The sequence below is a fragment of the Zophobas morio genome, unplaced genomic scaffold (genome assembly GCF_036711695.1).
Source record: "Zophobas morio isolate AGI-343-1 ecotype UQ-CSIRO unplaced genomic scaffold, CSIRO_AGI_Zmor_V1 ptg000024l, whole genome shotgun sequence".
NCBI lineage: Eukaryota > Metazoa > Arthropoda > Insecta > Coleoptera > Tenebrionidae > Zophobas > Zophobas morio.
This window is the reverse complement of record NW_026972129.1, coordinates 13,488,255-13,512,711: the sequence shown is the minus strand read 5'-3', so window position 1 is coordinate 13,512,711 and position 24,457 is coordinate 13,488,255. Positions and strand designations below refer to the sequence as shown.

General features: G+C 32.3%; 1 protein-coding gene across 2 annotated transcripts in view; it reads left to right on the top strand.

Annotated features, from left to right (window-relative positions):
• Window positions 1-24,457, top strand: part of LOC135135248 (uncharacterized protein) — a 252,781-nt gene that overhangs the window by 69,535 nt on the left and 158,789 nt on the right. The window contains exon 1 of one of the 2 annotated variants that reach the window (XM_064064272.1): window positions 22,445-22,502. The exons of the other annotated variant lie outside the window; for it this stretch is intronic. The gene's annotated coding sequence lies outside the window, so the exon portion shown is untranslated. Of the gene's footprint in view, window positions 1-22,444; window positions 22,503-24,457 lie in introns of those variants that run through there. 2 annotated transcript variants of the gene reach the window in all.

Genomic DNA, 24,457 nt, shown 5'->3' with positions numbered 1-24,457 from the left:
ACGGACAGTAGTACAATATAGTTGGATTCATGTATCTTTTGACACACGTGACCGAAGTATCATACAAGCTCAGACAGCACCTACCATAAGAATCTTTGTTTTAAGGATTACAAAAACGAAGAGCCAGGCAAATAGTATGTCTACCGAAATTAGGCCAAATTACGCTCTACGTCAGTTGTTCTCTTCCACAAAGTTCCTTGAATTAGAAAAAGTTAAAATACGTAATAAATGCGTCCAAATAGTGCGACAGGCACTGATGTAGTCAATCTAGTGACTGATAATAATTCATCGATTTTTCATCAAACGTCACTGTCATTTTTGGTTTTACTCAGAGTGGTTAATCGCAGTTTTTCGTTGTTCTATTCAAGTTTTCTATTTAGTTCTTCGTAAAGTTCGTTGGTTGTTAGGATTCTTGTTTCGTTGTCCTATTTTTTATGTTTTCTTATCTTATTTCTTGTTCGTGTTTGGTCTACAACATGACGGGCAAACGTTTGAGTTCCCGTGCCCAGGACATCGTGTCCAACTTTATAGAGTATTTTGCTCTTGAGAAGGAAAACGGGGGTCCTTTAATCTCATTAAATGGTACAGAACGAGTAAGTAAGTAAAAACCACTTGAAGGTTCATGGTTAATAATTTCGCTCAAATTTTTACCGAGTTGCAGATGCTCTAGGCGTTACTCGCCGAACGGTTTCGAAGATTAAAACTCGAAAAGAGTCTTTCCCAGTTCGACAAAATCACGACCCAATCGGAAAGAACCGAAACCAAAAGACCTGCCTGAGCCTACACATTTGTGTCATGTTGACGTTATGAACATTGTCATCTTTTTGACTAATTACTCCAAAGTAACAGTTATTAGTTCGGACGTTAGCTTTTGGTCACGTGTGTAAAAAGATACATGAATCCAACTATAGTAAGAAATATTTGTGGCTCACACCAGTTTACTCGAATTTTTCTGAGAACATTTGGCAGGTAGTTGTACTTATAAAATAATGGTCATTTCCGTTCATGAGTAACGATGGTCCCTGCCCGGACCTGGATTGTTCTGGTTTCTAACATTTGGGGATTACCGGCACGCGACAACTTAAGTTGTAAATATCTCTTGCTATTGTCCATCTCGTTATTGCCAATAAAATTTTATAGGGTACAATGAAATTTCCAAAACCATACAAGAATTCTAAAAAATACATGGTGTCATTAAAGAAAGTTAGATGATGTCGTAGATAACCAAAAAAATGTTATAGATTGTCAGAAGACATTTATAGGACACCATTTAATTTAACATGCCATGTGAAAAAAGAACATTGCACTAATACGCATTATCTCAAGCTTGAACCCAAACATAAACCATCAGAAGAAGCGAACTTAATAAGGAATATATGGTGTAACATCACTAATACCGAAAACTGCCACAATAGAACAGACGAAGTCAGTGAAAAATTAGAAAGAGGTTTAAAATACACTAAAGATTTCATCAAAGGGAATCCCTACATAATCATCACAAAAGCAGATTAAGGCTTAATCACAGTAACATTAATCAAACAAGAATACGAACAGAAGATGGAACATATTATTTTAAAGGACACTAACACATACACCAAACTCACAAAAGACCTCACAAACAGCTTTAAAAAAAAAACAGCATAATCGTCACGACTTGGGGAAAGAACGGAATAATTTCAGAAGAAAAAGAAAAAATCCCTAAAATATACAACGCGGTAGCACCAGCGGTATCCTAAAGAAAAGGGAACACATGAAAGACTCATGGCATTTTTATGAAAAGACAGTAATACCACATGAGCACGAACTTTTATTTTTGGACATCTACATGGATCTAGCATTGGAAGTCATCATGAACAGATGGAACCAGATCGGAGAGCACGCAAACCTTAACGAAGACCAGTTCCAAGAGGTCTTAGAATGCATACTGAATTCAAGTTATTTTAGATATGATAACCAGTTCTTCAAACAGATTTATGGGATACCAATGGGCAATTCGATTTCGGCAATAATAAAGCGAATTTAGTGATAGAAGATTTGGTTAAGCACACATTGAAACACTAAACGTTCAACCCACCGTTCAATTTTTAGATAAGTTTGTAGACAACATCCCCATCGCAGCTCCCTTGAAAGGAATACCAACCCTAATTGACACATGCAGTAGCTACCACCTAAAATTAGAATTTACACACGAATTGGAAAATGAAAAAACAATAAAATGTTTGTCCTAGATATTCTATTAACACGGAAACCGAATGGAGAACTTACCACTAAATAGTACCACAAAGATACGTGGTCAGGTCGATATCTAAATAAGTATAGTAATAATAATAAGTTAGGTAAATAATAACATATTTTACTGAAGTCCAGTTTTTCTAAAATTTTATAGCCAATGATGAAGCCGGGGGCAGATGCAGGCAAAATGTGTGGAATATTGTAAATAGGTACACAGAAATAATTTAGTTTTTTCAATTGCCAGAAAGCTAAGAAAACGTATAAAGAAAAATCAGTCAGGGGAGCTCTGAATCGCAGCACTGCTGTTCCTCCAGACCGAATTTAATAATTTTCGATCATGTGGCTTTAAGAAATCATCTATTGGAACTTTTTACAGCAAAATATGAAGCGGCACTTACATCAATTACCGATTAATTTGAGTGGGAATCTCAACGTGGATTTCCCAAAAGAAAATTCGAAACCTTTAATTGATTCTTAAAAACCGCAAAATTTAAATATGTCCAATGAACCTAATGAGAGTGCAACAAAATATGGCACAACAATTGACGGAGTTTTTTTAGGTTTAATTGATTACGATGGCCATATAAATTTCCACTTCGGCATGCGGTATGAAGCACACTCATTTTATAATTATTAATTTTTTTAACATCGTGTATCACAGATTTTTTAGCCACAGATTTTTTATTGGAAAGTTATTTATTTTGATACAACACCATATCAGTAAGAATCCCACATTGCAAAAATCTTTGAAATGAAACGTTTTAAAAATAAATAAAAAATAAATTAATCCATACAGTTATTACGTTCGACATTATTGTGAAACGAAAAAGAAAATACAAGCATGCACAAACAATACAACATTCTATTTAGATTGTATTTTTCTCTATAGTCACTGAATTTTTTGGTAAAAATAAATCTGTACAATGTAACACTAGTCGTAACGTTAATGTGCTTATAGAAATTCTGTGAAATTATGTGAACTGCATTTAAGATAATCGTACACATGTGGATATCTATTAATTCGTACATTTTTTCAATTATCAATGAATATAAAGTGATAATTTTTGAGGCGTAAGTGTCAGTTACACTGGAATTTTTTTAACTGACGTCATCAATTTTCTGGAGAGGACGATTAAATGAAGTGCTTCGGCGTGAGGGATAACAACGGAATCAATGGCGTTAGATGTCATCATTTTCATACTGAACCTCCGTGACAAGTCACGCACACAACTCGGCCTAAAATACTGGAACGTCGTCGGTCGTTAAATCCAAATAATTCTGAAATTTGTTGAAAAGATCATAAGCTGCGGAAGCATCGCAATAGGGTAATATTTTCTTAATTAGAACTTTTTTCTAGAAACATGTTGTACAAGAAAAATAAATTCATGCAATATATCGAACCAAATGTATTGATTTTGGGACACTATAGTAAACAGGTGTCTATAAATGCAACAGCTTGCGATCTAATAACATCTAAATTAAGTATTTCTTTGACAATAGCTACATTAAGTTTGTTCCAAACGTGGTGATTCGGATACTTACTGCGTCATAAACAGTTTGTGCACCGTTTCCACATTAAGTTTTACGCCCTGATATTGTTTTTCTTAAGAACCTTGAAGTGCAATTTTATACAGAAACGACCAGACATGTGCTTCTATTAGCTCTGTGAGTATCGCTTTTGCAGATGTGTATTTTCCATGTAAATCTTATGGGGCTTTTCCGGACAGCAGTGTTGTGATTACAATTAATTTGTTTTGTGTTAGAGAATGTGAGTGCTACGTCCTGGATGTTTCTCTGTAAGATAAAATTTTACATCTAAATTATAATATTAATTTACCTTCTACGAGTACAACCTATTTCTCAACAAAATTTCACAGAAAAAAATATGTAACTAAAAAAAAGCGGTAGTGTAAACATAATACACTGTCAAGATACATTAAAGTTTAATGATAACTGCTGTATTTTTAAGGCTACTAGATTTTTTATTATTAACTTTTAAGAGAATGTCGAATTATTTGTGCTTGACGTTTGGCGTTTTACCATTCGTAAAATATGAAAATATAAGTTTCCTATTTCCGTCTGTCTATCTGCCAGAAATACTTTGAAGGGGTTATTTCCGGAATGAACACACCCATCTATGTGAAATTTTGGACGTATTCATCAAGTCTGTCATGAATATGGTAAAATATTAATTTTTAATTCGTCTTCTATATAAAAAAATATCTTTAATTTTATCTAAGATTTTGAACTGGTCTGTTATTTAACCACTAAAGCAAGTGAATTAAAAAACGTTGATCTAAAATGGCGGGTTTTAAGACAACTTACGCAGGTAATTTTAAAAATAGGGGTGAATTATCAGATCGTATGTAAAACATTTGTAGAGTTAAGATTAGATTTGTATTTAACATGACATCACATTTTAGCAGCTGAACAATGCGTGTATGTACAGTTGAAACAATGAATGGCTTATTTAAACCAGAGATTTCAAATGTACGCAATTTTCTCCCATTTTACAATTAATCTGATGAGAAACGAATGCATTGATTAAGTCTAAATTTTAAATGGAATTCATATCTTAACAAATGGATCTCTACCAGATAACGAGACGAAATTTCGGTGGTCCCAAATAAACCACTTATCATGGTTATAACATTCAGAGGACGACATTCATAGCAGTTTCTTGTAGTAAAGTCTCATCTTCACGTCTTTTTCTTTCTGTACAGCAAATTATTTCTAACTAATTCCGCTTAAAGTCGGCACCGCAACCGAGACACATTTAATGAAAGACCTTCCCCCACCGCTTTTGCTGTTAATTTAGCTAGTATGACCAACGTTATTCGCAGGTTCTAACAAATGCTGCCAATATTAAAAAAGTGTGTAAGTAATCTTTGCTTGTCATTTCATTTTTGTCATTCTAATTTCGAACAGTCGAGTAAATACTTTGTGACAATAATAGCAAGTAATTTGTGGCTGCAGCTTCATACTGCAGAACAATGTGGTAAAGGCCGTTTAAATGGTTGTCACTCTTTGTACTCATAAAACAACACAATTTCAACACGAGGTTGGTTTATATATTTTATGTATTCGGCGCAATTGGATAAATATTCATCCCCTGAGAAGTAAACAATTTGCAGAAACCGGTGAAGATAAATTGTTACTACTTATAGTAATTCGTTCGGTTTAAAATAAAACTTTATGATCAAATTGTTGTGTACAAATCAAAATTATGTAATACTTAAATTATATAATACATCATTTTTACTTAAAATATTATAAATTGTTGTTATAATCCACGAACTCCTCATAAAGTATTAAAAGAAAAAAATACCCTTACGATGTTTTTATATTTAATGTGGACCAACGGTGTCGGCATTTATTAAATTTATAAGAAGGGCGATCAAAATTGGTGGATGCGCCGGGCAAATTTATTTCCGTTGATTTTCTTTCGTACAACAAAAGAATACAAAGAAAGATGAGATAATTAAAATTTGCGTTTACCCAAACAAGATTACGGTATCGCATGTCTATTCGCCATACCCATTTTTTTTGCGCGGCAGTAGATTCTATCAGCGACTTAAAAAAGAGAAATATTTATTATCAAGTTGCACTCACTAAATCGGATCTGATGGTTTCATCTCGTTTTGTCAGGTATTACACGTGCCTTCCGCCTACGACCTGACTCACGAATATTCTTGTGATCGATTAAAAGGAATGTCTTTGCTAGTGCGAAATATATTTTACGACGTGAGTGCAGGGATCGTTCCAAAAAGGGCGATAAACTCGAATACTTAATTATTATTGGAAGCCAAATTGAATATTAACAACTTTAGGAAAATAAAAGCTTAATCGGATTGCGAGGAAAGTTAGGAAGTGCTGAAAATAGCTGGACACTCAGACAGTGAAACGGTTGACGCCGAATTTCAGATCACGTTTGTCGTTCTGTCAAAGAAAAAAGGGACTGTCTGCAAGGATCGCTCGGACCTCGATGAAACAGGCAAACTTTCTTCCGGTTTCGTACAGTAAAACTGGTTGAACCTTGTCAATGATGTGGAATGGAACTTGGCCGACACGAAGCTCTACGTCAACAAGTTAAATTGGTCTTTTGTGGCGTTGTTTGCCCATATTTAACTTTCACTCAACCATTTAACCATTACTCAGCTTTATAATATTTCCCCCGGAGCATTATTCCTGCTACTTTTTTCTTCTTTATGCTTTTATTGCGCCGCGATTCCACGCCAAAAGACAGTTGAAACTTGGGACTTGTTTACGGATTCAGACGTTCATATCTATTCAGTTTTTTTTTCTTAATTAAACTTGCGCTAATTCAAGATGTAAATAATGCGATAAAGTTTTAAGTAGGTCAGCGGAAAAACTAGAAGTACTGAATTACGAAATAAAGCGTAGGTACGTAAGTTTCAGATTAAGAGGATATTTAAAGTCCTATTTCTCTCGGAAAGTCGAGGAAAACGGTTTAATGTAATTCTTTTTACTTGTTCGTGCTTAAGCGATTTTTTTCATGCACCCCACGAATCCTTTTACAAGGAAATCTGAAAACACGTTATGCAAAAACTTCGGTAATTTATCGTCCTGCGATGCATAAAAAGCAGTTGTTGCAAGAAAAACTTAAAGAGCGAATAATCAGTGTTTAAAAAGCATAATAAATTTCACTGATTTAAATCTATACTACCAGTACACATAATGACACGGTGTGATAAGGTCATTACATTCATCACTTCTAAAGAAATATGTATTAAGTACAAGGATACCTGTCTAGATGACCTAAATTAAGTTGCATGCCAAAAAGAAACCATTAATGAGGATAATACGAGGGACAGACTTTTGTGGGAAGCGAAAGTTAATTATTGCTGATTAACCTAAATTATAGTAAGAATAAAGAAGGGCGATTTGTAGAGACCTGAATAAAAATAATGTACGTAAACGAATGTAAATTGAATGGAAATTTATGTACTGGCAGTTAAGGAACGAGGTACATCGTTTTTCAAAACAGTGTCACTGGCGTTGTGGAATTCTTTAAATGACAGTTATTAATTAGTTTGAGAAAACCATTTAACGAACAGGACCACAAATTCGGTGATAACAGTAACAGCAGCACTTCATTATATTACAGAACAGACATTATATTTGTCGCTTTTGTGAAAATGATAATTTATTACTGTATGGTATAAATTACTCCAAGCTCGATTCGCTAAAGTTTTCTTTTTTTAATTTGAAGTTTTAAACACTGATATATTCACTTAAACTGCTAAAACATTAATCTATTGAATGACTCCCAACAGCACTATTAACGTTTCCAGGAAAAAACTAAATTTCACACCAGAGGCAGAACGGAAAATTATTTAAAGTTTTTTCAATGATTAAAGAAAATCTGCAAGCGCAGTGACAGTCCTAACGTAAAATAAATAGGAAAAGGTCACGAAAGAGAACGAAATATTATGCTATTGGAAGATATATAAAGGGCATAGATGCCAATATCCAGTGGTAACAATACAAAAACTTTGTTCCCAACATTCTCGATTTACGTTTTTGTTTTATTTCTTTCCACTTTTCGTACGTCAAATAAATCTATCTTTTTCTCTAAAGTCAAGAACTCTGACATAAATTAATGCGTTTCGTTGGATTGAGACCTACGGAGTATCTAATGTTGTGTTAAATAACGTTGTATGTCACAAATGAGAACTTAGATTTAGAATTTTATTTTAAATCTTCAAGATTACAGTAAGCTTCAAATATTGCTGAAATTATGCACTCGAAAGTATTTGTCATTGAACATTAAAATTTGTGTGTATATCCTTTTGCTTAGTAATAACGAATTATTATTTAATAAATAATAATAACTGATTGTTTCTCATTGTTAGAATCAAATTTTATTTAGTAGGTATATTTAGAAAATATCATATGCACAATGTGACATTGTAAAGTCTAGAGGTTTGTTACTTACGAGAAAGATATATGCAGCGCCAGACGTGTGTAATATCGGCTTAAAATTTAGATGTATGTATACTACTTTAAGGAGATACGATTAGCGTTGACGCGACATGATTATCTAATTAGCTCAGGATCCTTAATGACAGGGCGGTAATGTGAAACGCCAGTTCTTCGACTGATAATTATGCAACAGCTTAACTTTACCTCTAGACTGCAGATTTTATTCATTTTCATTTGTTCACTTAAACGCTTGTCAAATTATTTCTGCGGCCATTTGACGAGTTAATTTTGTACCTTTAGACATTTTCTAGTTTCTAGATTTTCGTCTGTCCGTAATATCCAAAATTACTGTGTAAACGTGCAAAATAACATGCTTTTATGCATTATTAGTTTTAACTTTATCTATGCAGCTTTATGAAAAAAAAAATCGATAGAAAAACATTTTACAATTTAACTTGGAAACAAAAATGCCGATTGGTCTAAAATTGTATGGGCGCTTTAAATTTATGATAAACTGGAAAATCGCTAATGTGTGGAATTTATATGTGGCATATTATTTTATTTTGTATCAACTTTTCAAATTTTACTAAGGAGTTGGACTTGTACGATTGTACTCTAATGGCGAGGGAAGTTCTCTTTAAATAGCTATGGATCAATTTTTACTTCCCTAGTGTAAGCGAAAAAAGTCTCGGCGACTAGCTACTTTCATGCTTTCTCGACGCTTCATGATCATTAGAACACGAAAAAAGTGATATCCCGTTTCCGATATAGCGGTAAAAGGTTAAGCAAAATTTGTGTAATCATCTCCACCAACAATTTGCTGACTTCCGCTCTTTATAACGCTTAACCAATATCATCAAAATTTTATGAAATAATATATTCTTATACTTGTGGTTTATGAATCAATCTTGATTTTGTTTATTATTATTATACATTTCACAGACGAGAAGTGTTCGAATCCAAGGTGGGTTGGCCTCCAGCTTTTTTTTTATTTAATCAACTTAAGAATGGATCGTTTGCTACGCCTTGTGTCCTTGTTAAAATGTTGATGACGTTATAATAAAATTTTGTTATGGAAAACTTATTTCTTTTCCTTGCACTGTGACTGGTTTAGCTGTACTTCAAACATCTCCATACATATTTCTACTTTAAATTCTAAGGGGCATTTTAATTTTAAAATAATTTTTGGAAGAAGTTTGTTGGTCTGTTCTTCAGGGGGTGTAAATATCCTCGGACCGTTTTTTTTTTTTTGTTTTAAGAATAACTCGTTTTTTCTTTAATTACAAAATGCAAAGAAATATTTTTTGAAAAATTAGGGATTTTATCAAAAAAGCAGAAAAATCGTAAATAATTGTGATCGTTCGCCGTATCCGTTTCCTGTTCTGAGTTTATGGTTTCTTAGATTAATGCATTTGTATCGATGTAAAATCCAGTCGCAGTCGTTAACAATTGGTTGATATTTCGATGTGATGGTTTTTGTGAGAAATTATTTAGATTACTTAGAATTTCTTATACAGAATGACTGAAAAAAGAATGGTTCACCTAATTTTCTCTAGAAAATTTGGAAATATATAGTACGGTCGTTACTAGTTTTACACTCCATCTATCCCAATTAATCTACGTGTCTTTACTAGAATGTCGATCACGTCATCACAAAATTTTGTAATGAAAAAATTCATTCACTTGAAACATGGTAAATCTTGATGGTTTATTAAAGTCTGAGGAATTCAATTATAGAGAAAAAAAAATCGAACGTAGAAAAATGTAGTACATATAACGAAAAAAAAAATCAGCGATCTAACAGTAAAATAAAGCATAACACCAATCATGTGATATCCTATAATGACTGAACAGGGAGAAAAACTAAAAAATATAACTGTGATATTAATTTACAATCTATTTGTGATATGTCCTGTGATGTATGTTATATTACTAGTTACTCGTCTGTCAAACATAACATTGCAATGATCCAGGAGGCAATTGAGAGTTTGGAAAATACCGGGTGACCATTAGTGATTGAAGCAAATTTTTGTGATGGCAATTCTGAATTATTTCCAGGCATGGTAATGTATAAGAGCCTAGTTGTCAATTTTGACATGAGCACGCCCGGTAAACGCGTTGCTACTGGCTTGGTGTCATAAATGTCACTTCGACAATTAGGTACGCCATCATAAAATTTTAAACATGTTGCCAACCTGACAGAAAAAATCAAAAATCATTAATAGTCACTCTCGTATTAAAATATCATTATTATAGGTCTCTTGACTTGACATTAATTTATGTACTCCAAATTCAGTGTTTCCTCACTGTTTGAAAACAGCTATTGTGATACCTATACACTCGCGCCCGCAGCTCCGGCCAAGTGCCACTATATTACCCAGTAGCACGGACATTTACAGTCTATGTTAGTGGTAAAATATTATTATAATGTGCTAATTTTTTACGAAAATTTGAGCTTTTAGGGAAAAAACTCAAAGCGGATCGTACATCACAAATACATATAGGAGTATAATTACTGTGTAACATCTAAATGGTCAAATTTTGGTTAGCGTGTTACCATTTACATTCCCAATATACGTACAGAGTGTTACAATAATCGGTCCCGCAGTTTTGGAGATTATCTGGTTAATAAAAATCGGCACAAACGACAGACAGTCAGACGACACACAGAAGGAAGCGGGAAATCACGTTTTCGTACCCTAGGTGTCATGAAAATGTCGAGAAAACATTTAAGTGATAAGTCGCCCTACGGAAAAAGGAAACAAGAAATATCCTTCGAGCTACCAACCAATTACACTACACTCCCTATATTTGAAAAAATATTAGAAAGAATAATTCCAAATAAACTTGATGATCACTTTAAGAGTAATAAATTATTCTTTGTAAGTCAGTATGGCTTCAGAAACTATCGACCAACGACTGAGGCAGTGAAGGACTTAATCAAGTTTTTAACATCTAATTTGCTTCATTCTTGGACTAAAGGGTTAGACTGTGTCTTCCATCCATCATATCTTACTAAATAAAATGACCGCATATAATATATTCCTATTTTAAAAATATAAGTGTCATAGAGTCGTATTTTCACACCAGGTTTCATGTTGTTAAATGATAAAACATCACACCAAGTCTCCTTAGAAAGAGAGGTTCCATCCTCGGACCACTGCCATTTTTAACGTTTATAAGTGATTTACCTAAACACCTAAACTCAAACTGGATCCAACTTCAATGAATAAAACAACCTGTTGACCTTCTGTTATCCACTTGTGAAAAAATACATTCTAAGGTTTTGGAGTGGTTCTACGGAAATGAATTATGTTTAAATGTTGACAAATTTGTAAATATATTCTTTATCTTAAAAATAATTATGACGACCCACTAAAATTTTTAGAATTATAGATTAGTGTCAATAAACGATTTACATCTAGAGCGCCGTGAACACGACTTGACAAAAAAATTTGCCGCTTCGTTAATAAATTAACTTGCTTCTAGAGTCCTCAAAGTGTGACAACTAAAAGATAGATTAATTGACTTAGGAATACGTCAAATGAAGCGGCACATTAATAAATGAATTTCATGGTCTACTAGATGTAAATTATGTAATTATTTATTAAAAATAATTAACACCCTCAAAGTTGAATTGGAGTATTCACGGGGAAATGCTTGCCAGCAAAAATCCAAAAGAAATATTTCTTCCAAGAAACCTAAAAGGTCGCGATCTGATGTTTTTTTTTTAGTTTGTGAATCACCTATTTCGTATGGGATTCAGATTTGGAGATATTATGTGATACGACATCGCAACGTAAAGCAATCAGGATTATTGTTGGGCTCAAATATAGGGAGAATTGTAAAATGGCTTACATTGAACTTAATATACTTACATTTCCATGTTTATATAGTCTCAATTGTCTTTTGGATGTTAGGAAAATTGCGGAAGCATCTACATATCATAGCGCCGTACCCAAGCACAACACTCGTCAGTTGTATCTTGTATGTCCGAAAAAATTAAGGTTAAGTAAATCGACAACTGGAATCGGCTATACTAATATAAAGTTTTATAATAAGTTGCCTGCTTCTGTACAAAAATTGGAATTAAGAAACTTTAAAAATAGTTACCGTAAAATCATTTCATCCCTATCAACAGTTTAATGACGTCACCTCAGAAATTTTGCTAAGTATATTTAAAATAGTCACATGCTTTCACACTTGTGGTTCATTAAATCAATCTTTATTTTTAATTTGGCCTACGTATCTTGTACAATTAATACTCAAAATAAATCCTTCATATGTTTTCGTGGTGTACTTAGAATTTTCAGTCAAATATTCGACAAGCACAGAATATTTGGATTTTTTTTTATATTTTAACTATTTTAACCAGCCAAAAGTGACAGTAACATAAATACCAGTCAATTTGTGTGCTTGACTGCTCAATTTACATGAGCTATTGATTATTTTTGGAAAGTACGAATTTTATGAAATTTTTTGGAAACAAATTAAGATTCAATAAAGTATATGATGATTAGATACATAACTAGAAAATTATTAAAAAATATATTTCCAAAAAGTATTTATTATTTTTATATTTTTTGCATTAAATGCATTTGAGAATCTGGCGGAAGTTGAATAAACTCATGTATAGACTAATAAAAAAAGAAATCACCACCACAGCTGGAATAAACTCATTTTCCTTAATGTGATTCAATAATGTCAAACACCTTAAAATTGGAGCTTTAAGTTAAAAATACTGCGGCGATGATTTGCCCATGTTCCACGAAATCAAATTCGTTTCGTTAATAAAAACGTAAATGTCAACTTTGACACTTGTGGATTTAATAAAAACTGAACAACCAGTGATTGATTTTATAATGAATTTTTTCACTCTGAAATGTAGTTTAACTTCGAATTTACGTTACACGAGCACGTTTCCTCCACTTGAAAATAAAATCACCAAAAAAGCGACAAAAATAACGATTGTCTTCTAAGTTCTCTCTAATGGGTTTCCCGGTAAATCCCATTTTTTATGCGCTTACGGTAACAGAGACAAATTAGTTTTCAGATATTAATTTGTGTGGGCACCTTTTTCGCCGCCGCCTGCTATAACAAAGTAATCAATTTCAACAAAAACTACCGCAGGCGCAATTTCCAAAAGTTGACGTTTTAATGGAAATAATGCGTTCGTTTAATGAGAGCCTTAGTTAAGAAAAATTTCCAATTCGGTTGTGCTAATTATTAATTTTTATTTTTGGACGCAGCGAAGGCGGACGCCGCCGTATTTCTTTATTAAGTGTTTGTCGCCTTTATTGTTGTAAAAAATCAGGCTGGAGATTTTTCTTTGCTTTATTTAAGGAAATGAGGATTTTTTTCGCCTTGACGGTCATTTGCTTTATGAAAGTAATAACATTTGGTAATTTTAATCTTTATGAACGTTTTTATTTTACTTTTTTGATTACGAAAGTTATTGTGATTACTTTCAGTAATGAGATCGTTCGTTTATTGATGGAACGATTTTTACGGGGCATCAATGACGAAAATAAGGAAAACCTGTATTTTTGTTGCTCTTTTAGTAATAAACTTGAATTGAAAGAGACCAAAGAAAATTAATCGTCAATTCATACCCTTATTGGTTTTCAGAAGCAGCGTAAACAGAAATGTTTCAAAGATCAGCGAATCATTGCTTGACAGCGCCAAAATGAGATAAGCAGTCAACGTTTTTCGATTAGGATAATTTTTACCAAAGACAGAACTTAATCAAAGGTTGTGGTGTACTTTAAAAATATTCCTAAATTTCGGATAAAATCAGAACCCTACTTACTCTCCAATCAACCGAAATTACACATCGGCTTGTAATTTATTCATGGGAGAGAAAGTGGGTTTATCAATAAAAGAGCCGTTTACCTTTTCAGGTCATAGCATTGAACTCTTGCCGGTAAACAAATAGGAAATCAAAGAGGAACGTCTGTCAACAGGTGACGACGTACAAGGATAATGGCCTGTTCAGTGAAAAATTGACTAGAAAATTGTGATATAAAGTGCTCTTTCACGAACACTGACGGAAATGAATAAAAATGTGTTCTACTGGAACGTCCATTAAAAATTTTAGTGGAATTTATCCTGTGTTTTTCTCTAGGCAGGACGAACATCAATTATACAATAAATCGCGGTGAAGCATATATGTACACGTTATCTACTACTTCCGTTTCGTCATCGTTTGGATGGTAGGTGGCTGGAAACTCATGTCGGTGGTTCATCTCATTTAACATAATATTAGGTGATTACATCCGAATGTCGGGGTTAACTTTATGCTTATGGGAAAATGGCTCACATTTACATAATTAGATACTGTTATGCGTTAAATCCAATTTTCAATGTAAGAAGATGGCTACTAAAATTTTGTAAGTGTTTAATGGTTCAGAAAAATTCAATTCATTAAACAAATTAGAGCAAACGGAGATTAAACACATGTGGTAAATAAAATTTAGGCGACTAATGCATGAAAGAATATGGTAATTAATCAGACTTTTATAAAGAAATATATACTTATCTATTAAATTGTCACAATTTAATATTTCTTGTTGTCTTTGTAGAAATTTAAAGGAATTTTTAAACCAAAAAGACTACGACAAATGAAACGATTTTTAATAAAGAGTCAAAGAGCAATTGAAAAATTTGTGGAAGGTTTTTTGACAGCAGTTCCCTTGCCCCTGATAAAATGTAACCCAACTAATCCCGCTTTTTTCGAAAAATTGTAAAATTTTATTCTGTTCTTGTATTCTTATTTTGTTTGTGATAACGTCCCTACATTAAAAAAAAGTAGCTTACGCTTGGGAAGTAAAATATGATTGTTTGTATTTTTTTTAGGGATTGTTGGAGCGCTTGTTTTTCTGAATTTATTAATGTACCATGTGCCTTTGGTTCGAACGCATTTTGTTACGCACACACACTCGCTATAGTGAGTGACAAAAATAAAAGAACATTAAGAAGGAATCATGATTTTGTAATGAAATTTTATGAATTTTATATTTGGTCTGAAGCGGAGTGGGGAAAAATCGGGTGAACGTTCAAATAATTGCCTCAAAAGTATGAATTATGAATGCATTTCATTCTTTATATATTTGATCATGTTAACAAAACATTTACACGGTCAGTTGAAGGTAGTAAATATATATACAAAAATATTTTTACAAAAACAGTTATTTAAATTGCATTGATAAAGCACATTATACTACCCGTGCAACGTGCAATAATACTAATCATACGGGTCTAAAATGTGATTTCGATTTTTTTTCAAAAAATTCGATGTTTAAGTTAAAAATCCCAGGCGGTTTCATAACGCACAAGTACAAGAGTATTTTATAAAATTTAAGTAGTATTTATAATTATAATTTTATTACTTTATAAACTGATTTTAACTTTGATTTAAATTTTACGTCAATTTATCAGTTTCGCTATATTTTCACAATTGCCAACGAAGTGTCCCTTCTAACCTTACTTTTCGTGTTTTCTTGCTTGTTGTTGCCCCCTGGGGAAAAATCTTTGCATTAAAAACAGTTCTTTCCAGATTTACGTATTTGCACATCGACTCAAAAATGACATTTTTATTTGAGCAGAAAGACTTTATAATTGAGTTACATTTTCGAAATGGACAGAAAGTCTGACACAGAGAGATGACATACAGACGGAAACGGAAGACTTATTTTTCCTGCTATAGGAAAAGTCGAGAAAACATAAAACTAGCCATTCGTCGGATGGACCCTATTAACAAACGTCCTTAATTTACTACTCTCGGGAAGTAAAACAGATTATAGATATACTTCAGTCCATAGTAAAACGTTAACTTATATTATATTTTCATTTTAAACTTATAACTGAATTCTAGGTTTGTCAAATAAAAATCTAGTAGTTTATAATAGTGTCTCAGAGAAAAGTTCTAGCTACAACATTTCTACCTAAAATATAGACTATTGCGATCTTATTTACACTATCCACATCTTATCTTATTCCTTTAACTAAACGTTATATTACTGAAACTTGTTGCCAGCAATACTTTAACAATAAGAAGTATTAAAAAAAGTTTCTACACTTATAGGCGGAGGTATATTTTCCTTTAAATAAATGAATAATCAAGGTGATAATTTCATTACCTTAATTTTGTCAGTCAAACACTCAGAATTCTGAGCTGTGATTATTAATTTTATAACTACTTAGATAAATTGTTTATATCATCAGGCCGGGTATAATAAGGGATCGAATCAGAAAACCTTAACTGAAGTGGAAATGAATTACAAAAGTCAAAGAAATGAAAAAATTGGTCTCAGGTTATTTCGACAGAACTTCCTTCGCCTTTGAAATACAATCAAATTTAGTTTCTTAGCTAAAATATAAAATTTGAATTTACGAATTTCATTTTTTTTTGATAAACCGATAAAACAAAAATGCGTGGGCTGTTAAATTACATGTAAAGAGCTATGCTATGTGTATATTTCAAGTGAGTTTTTCATATATTAATTTGCATCGATAAAGTGTAAAACTTATTACAGTACTAGATTCCCAAATTTTTGGGAAATTAAGGTGAGCCGTCTTGATTCTATCAATAAAATAAATTGCTTCATTAAATTTTTCAGTCAAACTGTGTAAGCTATTCTAAATAATGTTACGATGAACGGGTACTTAAAATTGGCGTGGGTTAAACAATTTATTTCTTAGTAACTCAAATTCACACGACTTATTAAACAGCGATTCCGGCGCAACTTGTCTGGATTCTTTCGACACTCACTGAACTCGACTTGTTGACTGAATAATAATCGTTCCTCTTGATGGATCGAGAACGCCGCTTCGAGGTTTTTCTGGGTTCCCATCGCGACTTCCGCTTCCAGGTTTTTCGTTGGCGAACGCCGTCTGGCCGATGATTCATCATCGCCGTACCGTTTACGTTTCAGGTCATAGCATCGTGTCCTAGTATCCAAGTTAATAAATTATGAAGTGTTATTTAACAAAATTATGATCCTTTGTTAATCTAGATGTTTAGAGTAAAAATCAAGACGGATTTATACAGATTTATAAACAACAGTATGTTATTTTATAAAACTTAATTGATATTAACTATGTAAAATTTTGTTGGAGATGACGTGATCAAGATATTTAGTGCCTTTAGAATGAAATCTTTGATATGCGTTTTGACAAACATGTATTTTTAAATACCTATCCTAAAAGATGGGAGCGATTTGACAACTAAATAACGCCAACAAAAGTTCGGTCGCACTCATCAGTCTACGACAATATATGTGTATTCATTCTAATGCAAAACTTATTACCAATTCCATCTACAGTGTTGTTCAGATAAATCTGTATCAAGTTGGCTTTAAACGTGTGAACGCACTTTAATATAGTTGTCAAATAAATCACGAGCTTCTAAAGATGACTATAATTTTGACATTACTGTCAAATAATTTGCGTTAAGGTTAAGTGCCAATACGATGTTCTAGGACAATAGTCAGATGTTAAAGCTCTTTCAAAATTGCAGCACGGTGCGGTGTAGCAACCCTAAATCTGATAGACTAGGAAGGGTGTTTCTTCCATAAATTCCAACTTGTCAAGGCCACTCGCGATGCAAATTCATCTGAAATTTACTATGCATCTGACATTAGGGACAATTCTGGATCAAATATACAGCCAATTAGATTTACGAATTTAACTCGTTACTATTGAAATCTGCAATTTAACACCCTTTTAATATAACAAGTTTTTACAGAATTGCCCCTAATGACTGGAAGCGCATTGAATCCACTAAATGTTTTCGAGACATTCTTGATTAACAATTACCAGCGTCTTCTAGAACTCCATTTGCCACTACAAGCTCATAAAAAATACAAATTATGTGTTAATTGGTTTAATGATGAAATTAAAAGGATGAGATACACTCATAATTGTTTCCAATTGTACACAAACCAGTCCATACAGTACCTACAGCTTATTTACAAGCGCGAATGAATGATAGAAAAGTTATTATCAAAACCAAAACTCAAACATTTAGATAATTTTAAAAAAATATCTTCAGCTAAGAGTTCTTTTTTTATTAAATTCGCGATGAAATTGAAGTTACTGAGGTCATTAAAAGACTTGAAAATTCCAATTTCAGTGATTATTATGTTAACAATTAAAAAGTTTGAACTGGGCTGTAAATATGTTAACTCGCTTCACGAAGTTTTAAAATTAGTAAAATCAGTAAAATTGTTCACATCTTTAAGAAGGCTGACGAAACTGTTCTCCATAACCATAGATGTATAAGTATTGTTCCAATTTTTAGACAAATTTTAAAATTACTTATCAAAACAAGAATGGAAAATTATGAGGAACAAAATCAATTGTTAATTTCTGCACAGTTTGAGTTTAGAAGAGGTAAACTCACTACTGAAGCGTTACTACGCCTTATTGAATATTTTATCGACAGTATGGGCATGGAGTTCATAGAGTCAATCTTAAGTCACTTCTATTTGTCAATTACACCAATAATTTTATTTGCTCTTTACAGACGACACTGCACTTATATTTCATTTGATAGAGTTGTTAGTACATTAGCTACAAAAATGGAATCGTCACTGGTGGATGCTTAGTGGTGGTTCACCTTCAATTTCCTAAAGTTCTTTAATTGTCTTTCGTGGGTAGATCATATTAATAATCTAAACAATAAATTCTTATCTGTGTTCTTCCTGTTACGAACTTCAAAAAATACAATCTACCTAGCTGCAAATTCAGTAGATATTCTTTGCTTTATTTAATTCTTAACTGACAGATGCCATTAGTCTTTGGGGTCCATCATACCTTTTTGTCTACAGAAAAGAGCTCTTCGTACTAAGCATTTTAATTTGTCGCTGATTAATTCTGATCCACAATAACCACAGTAATTTTATTTTTCCAAATCAAGCTCATCAGCATAATACGAGATTAGTAGGATTTAATTAGAATCACACGATTCAGATTACTAAATGTCAAAAATTGTCTCTTTATAATCACCCACCGCTCTGCTTTAGAACCCTCAGCCGTAACCTTTTTAAAGCTAATATTACAAAATTCCTCCTTGAGACCTTTTATAGCGTTTCTAATAATATCTGCTTTAATAGTCTCTATAAGTTGTACTTATATTTGTATTTATATGTACGAATTAATAAACGAGTTTTGTGTGACTTTTACTAAAAATGTTGAAAGTAACAAGTTTGACATGGTATTGACAAATTTTGTTCAAGAAAAAAATCGGTCAGAGATTATCTGCCTAATAAAAATCCTCACAGACAGACGGACAAACAAAGAGACGACAGGCAAACGGAAACAGCAGACCACTTTTTGCGTGCTCTAGGGGGTCATGAAACGTCGAGAAAACATGAGCCGTCCGATGGACTTGATTATTATACCTAGTTCCTTAGCTTACTCTCGGGAAGTTAAAATACGTGATGTGTCGAATGTTCAATAAGAATCCACATAATATGAACTCCACTGATTTGAGAATTGTTTAAATAATAATTATTTAAAAAAAAACGATTAGGGACATTGTTGTAAACCAATTGTATATTTGTTACATTATCGTGGCAATGATTAAACAAATAATTTTGGTTAACGTTTTGCCGTCTATATATGATGTTCACAAAATATAAGAAGTTTTAGAGATTATCTGTCAAATAAAATTGCCAACAGATTACAAATAGACACACCACAGACAATAGAGGACAGACACACTGAAACGACAGACCAATTTCAAACATCGAGAAAAGATGATTTTTTTTTTAATTTTCCAATACTTCCCTATACTCGGGAAGGAAAAATAGTGACGCCTTCACGATTCCCGGTTATTCGTGAAAAGAAGTAACAAATAAGGTGCTAGAGTTATGTAAGAAACTAAAATAATCAAACAAACTCAAATATATTGGAGTGTTAATTAACATACTCGGACTGTTGTAGAAACGTCGCTATTAGAAGTTTTCATTGAACATCTACTACGTGATCACCATTTAGGTCTACAACTTCGAAAAAACGCTCTTATAATTTTAAGTATGTACTTATAATCTGGCAAAGTGTTATGTACTCGCCAACAAAATTTAGAGTTTTGTTATCAGCTACGAGGAGGACGGAATTTGGAAGGCGATTAACCGAGGAAGACCGTATATTTTCTCAAGATAAGATTATCAATTTCTGATTGTGGACGGTATCAGATTCACTGTAATGGCATTAATTGATGAATCAATGCAAATTATGCGTCAGGATCGACTACGATAATGTAGTCCCTGTTGAGTAGCGTAACATGTCAGTTTAGACCGCATTATAATATACACAGGCATTTGACGTCCCTAATATAATCAAAATTCCAAGCAAAATATAAAGCGTATAGTTTTATTTAATCACATTTGACATTGATTCCAAAATGAATGCACTTATTCACACGTAAAATAGAAATAGAGCATCTAGAATCCGATTTATGTCATCCTCAAAAAACTTTCTATTCATGTGAAAATGTTATATTATTCATATTAAAGTAAGTAGATTCTTGTGAGTGTGCCTCAGTAGTTGCCCTTTAAGATGATTTAATATTAAAACGGTGAAATGACAGTTTTATTGAAAGAGAGATGTATCTTTTAGTGAATATTAATGTTTTTAAATCAGCAAAAATGTGTAGAACAGCTTACATAGTCATGATAAGGAATAAAACAGCATATAATTGCACGTGCTTCGGCAAATGATTAATTATCATCTAACAGGAGCGTAATTTCCGATCTTAGCGAAAAAATGTACTAAATGATTTTGGCAATGCTTGTCAATTTTTGTTAATGTTATATAATAATTATACTATACATATATAATATACTGATTCTTACATATAGTTCAAATTATATTTTACTCTGTCATGACAACTTTATTATTACAAACATTTAAAACAGGAGAAATACTTACTTACTTTCACATTTAGTTTGTTGTCAAAAACACGGAATATCCGTAGGCATTTTAGGATTAATGGAGTAAGTATGTTTGTTGTTTTATTTAACTACTCATTAATTCCAACCAATACATGGTGTTTGTACTGGATCTGCCGGCAAACTTATATCTTTACTTTTTGTAGGACAGCTGAATTAAATTAATAATTAATAAATGTCTAATTTCATGTTTTTTGGCGTTTCCAGCTTGTTTCTATGTCTGAATGATCCTCGTTAACGATTTAACATTAATTAAAAACTTTAATAAAATGCTAACAACGATTTTAAGATCATAAAAAATTAGCTAAAAGTTATTTATGTATCCCTCCCAAGAGTTGACGACGCAATCTCACAAAAATGTAGAATAAATCTTTGTTAAAAATATTCCCTGAAATCCGTATAATTAGGATTTACTTTATTCATTGCCTTAAAAGCTGTATTTCTAATTTTCCTGAAATTATGAAAACACACAAACTTTGTGATTTACGAGATTTAATTTGGCGTTGTATATCTCCATAACTACTTAGAACTAGTTCTTAAATTAGGGACAACAAACATCTCAAAATTTAAAAAAGTTGGCGTTTTACTTTTGGTAAATTGATCGTAAGTATCCACGTAGGAAAACTGACGGAAAAGGGAAAACTGCCTACAGGTATTATTTATTTAGCTAACCTCCTTTTATACACTAGTTTCATATATTTTAGAAAAAAGATTAAATTTTTTTTTACCATTTTGTTTTTCGCATTTATAACTCATTGTAATTTTACATAATATTCACTTTTTAACGAACTAAAAATCTAGAATTACACTTTAAAATTATTTTTTAATACTGGTTCTGTTGCAAGAAACGTATGACTTTTAACAACTAATTTGGTGGTGCCTCGTTAACACAGATAATACCATTGTTTTGCACACAAAAATTCGGAAAGTATTACATTCATATCAGTTCTTGTCATGCCTGGTCCAAAAATATTCGTTTGTGACCTACATAAACCTCGGTAAAAATTACGTTTACAGCTCTCCGGTGTACAAAAGTTGGCCGCAAATTCAGCCATAAATTCAAAGTAAACTGACACTTGCTTATTTGTTTTGCATTCTTTTGGCGACAATTTCATTATGTTAGTGCGTACTTATCGCGTTTTTACTTCAAAAGTTAAGCGCCGGATCTATAATAATCCTGCACTGAAAAGTTACACCAAAAGTTTTTTCTCGGCAGTATACGGCGGTCGTCAATTTTTTTTATCTAGATTATAACTTTTATTGGAATTTATTTAAAATTCTGTGTGGAGTATTAACTTTTCGAATACGTGGAACAAATCTGTTTAAAGCAGTGAAAACCCCGTCAAGGTTCAACTACCACATCAGTCGCCGGTAAGATCAAATAACATTTTATCGAATCTCACGCTAAATTAAGTTTTATCGGTGGTAATAAGGTCCGATAAAATATTTTTCGCAGAGACGTACAAGGCGTACTTTTCGTTTGAGCATGTAAAGTAATTGCTGCCAACATTAATCAGTGCATTATCTCGCAAGATGTTTTCGTAATTTTTCTAGACGGATACTAAAACGTGTTAATTAATTAAGTACAAAATATAAGTAATGCCTAAAGCTGTTCACTGAATCATTTAAATCACACCAATTTATTTCCGTAAAGAAAGTTAAAACTTTCCCTCAACGTTTTTCCACCGTGATAATTCTCTAATAATACCGTATAAAACGTTAACGCGGAAATATCCCTTCTGAGCAGAATTATGATCATTAAACTTCAAGAATGAGCTGTAATAGCAAGGTTTTATTGAGTATAATAAATTACCGGGAATATGCCAATTCAAGCACTTTTAACCACCTTTAAACCTAGTCGTAATGGAAACTTATTCAACTTCCTTTTCCACTTCCAAAGCTTTCCACAAGCGTTTAATTTAATCCTTAAAATAATCTCGGAAAATCTTATTTATATATTGCACGTCGGCAATTTTCTACCACAAAATAAATATAAGGATTATGGAGGTTGTAAATGTTGGTCTTTATAAATTATAAGTATATTAAATATAATGTAACAGTTAGTGTCCTTCACTCATAAATTAATACCAGAATAAGAATGAAACATTTGTGTTTGTATTTTACAAATGAAAACGTATCAATGCTAAAATTAAGATTAATTTTGAGGATTTCTGAATTATTTTCTAGTATTTCCTTTTAATATTGATCAGAATATTATTTTCAACCACGAAAAGCGTATTTTGAGTAGCAAACCATGTAAGTCAATATGCCCTCTCATCTTTCCTAATTAATTTTGTTTTGGAACTTCTGCAAATAACACAGGATTCTTCTGTTTAACTTTAACCTCAGTAAAGAAAGCACCATCGTTTTAATACATGCATAAAATATTGCCCTGTTTTAATATAACAAAAATATATAAAATGCAGCTGATTGGCATTTGAAATAATAATGTTGTTGGTGGATTTTATTTTAGAACGATTTATTAGATGTCCTATTCGATTCTATTTCCGTGTTTCCCTTTTATTCTTTTTTTTTTTAGAAATAAATTTATTTGTAAGCTTTTATATCCCTACAGACCCTTGTAGACCACTTATTTATTTAGCAGTCAACATTTCCCTTGTTGTAGTAGAGATATCGACGTTTGGTAAAAACGAAACTTCCAAATTCCAAACTTAATGGCCTGTAAAAAGCAATAATTGTTTTAAAAGTATTATACAGCTAACCGCTCTCCCACGGTTATCGTAACTTTTTATTTTTAACTCCAATTTTGCCTTCTACTTGTTTCTAATAGTCGATGATAGCTTCATATACATATTTTTTTGCTTGTTAAGCATGAAGTAAGAATCTATTGTCACAGGATCGGTTTGATGAATTGCTAATTTCATGTTTTCCCCATGTTTTACGGCTGTCTGTTGTCAGACGTTTGTCTGTCCTTTTTCTCCCGTTTGTTGGCGATTTTACTCGTTTTAGAAAAGTAACTTCCAATTCCGATCAAATTTTACATGCAACATATCGAGCTTTTTCTAAAAACTTCAAAATTTAATTTTGCATTTTTTTTTATGATAACCCCTATTATGTTAAAATAGAGACATGTGTGTAATATTGAAGTAAATGTAAAGAACATGCTGTGCGTATGTTTCAAGTGAGTAATAAAGAAGAGAAGTAAAAGAAGAATTTTGTAAGAGAGTTTGGAAAGACCAAAACATAATCTGAAAGTAGTTTTGCGCGATTGAAATGCCCAAATGGGTATGAAAGATATAGTAAGCATAAGGTAATAAATAAAAACGGAGTTTTTGATGGATTTTGCAAGAACAAATTTGATAAAT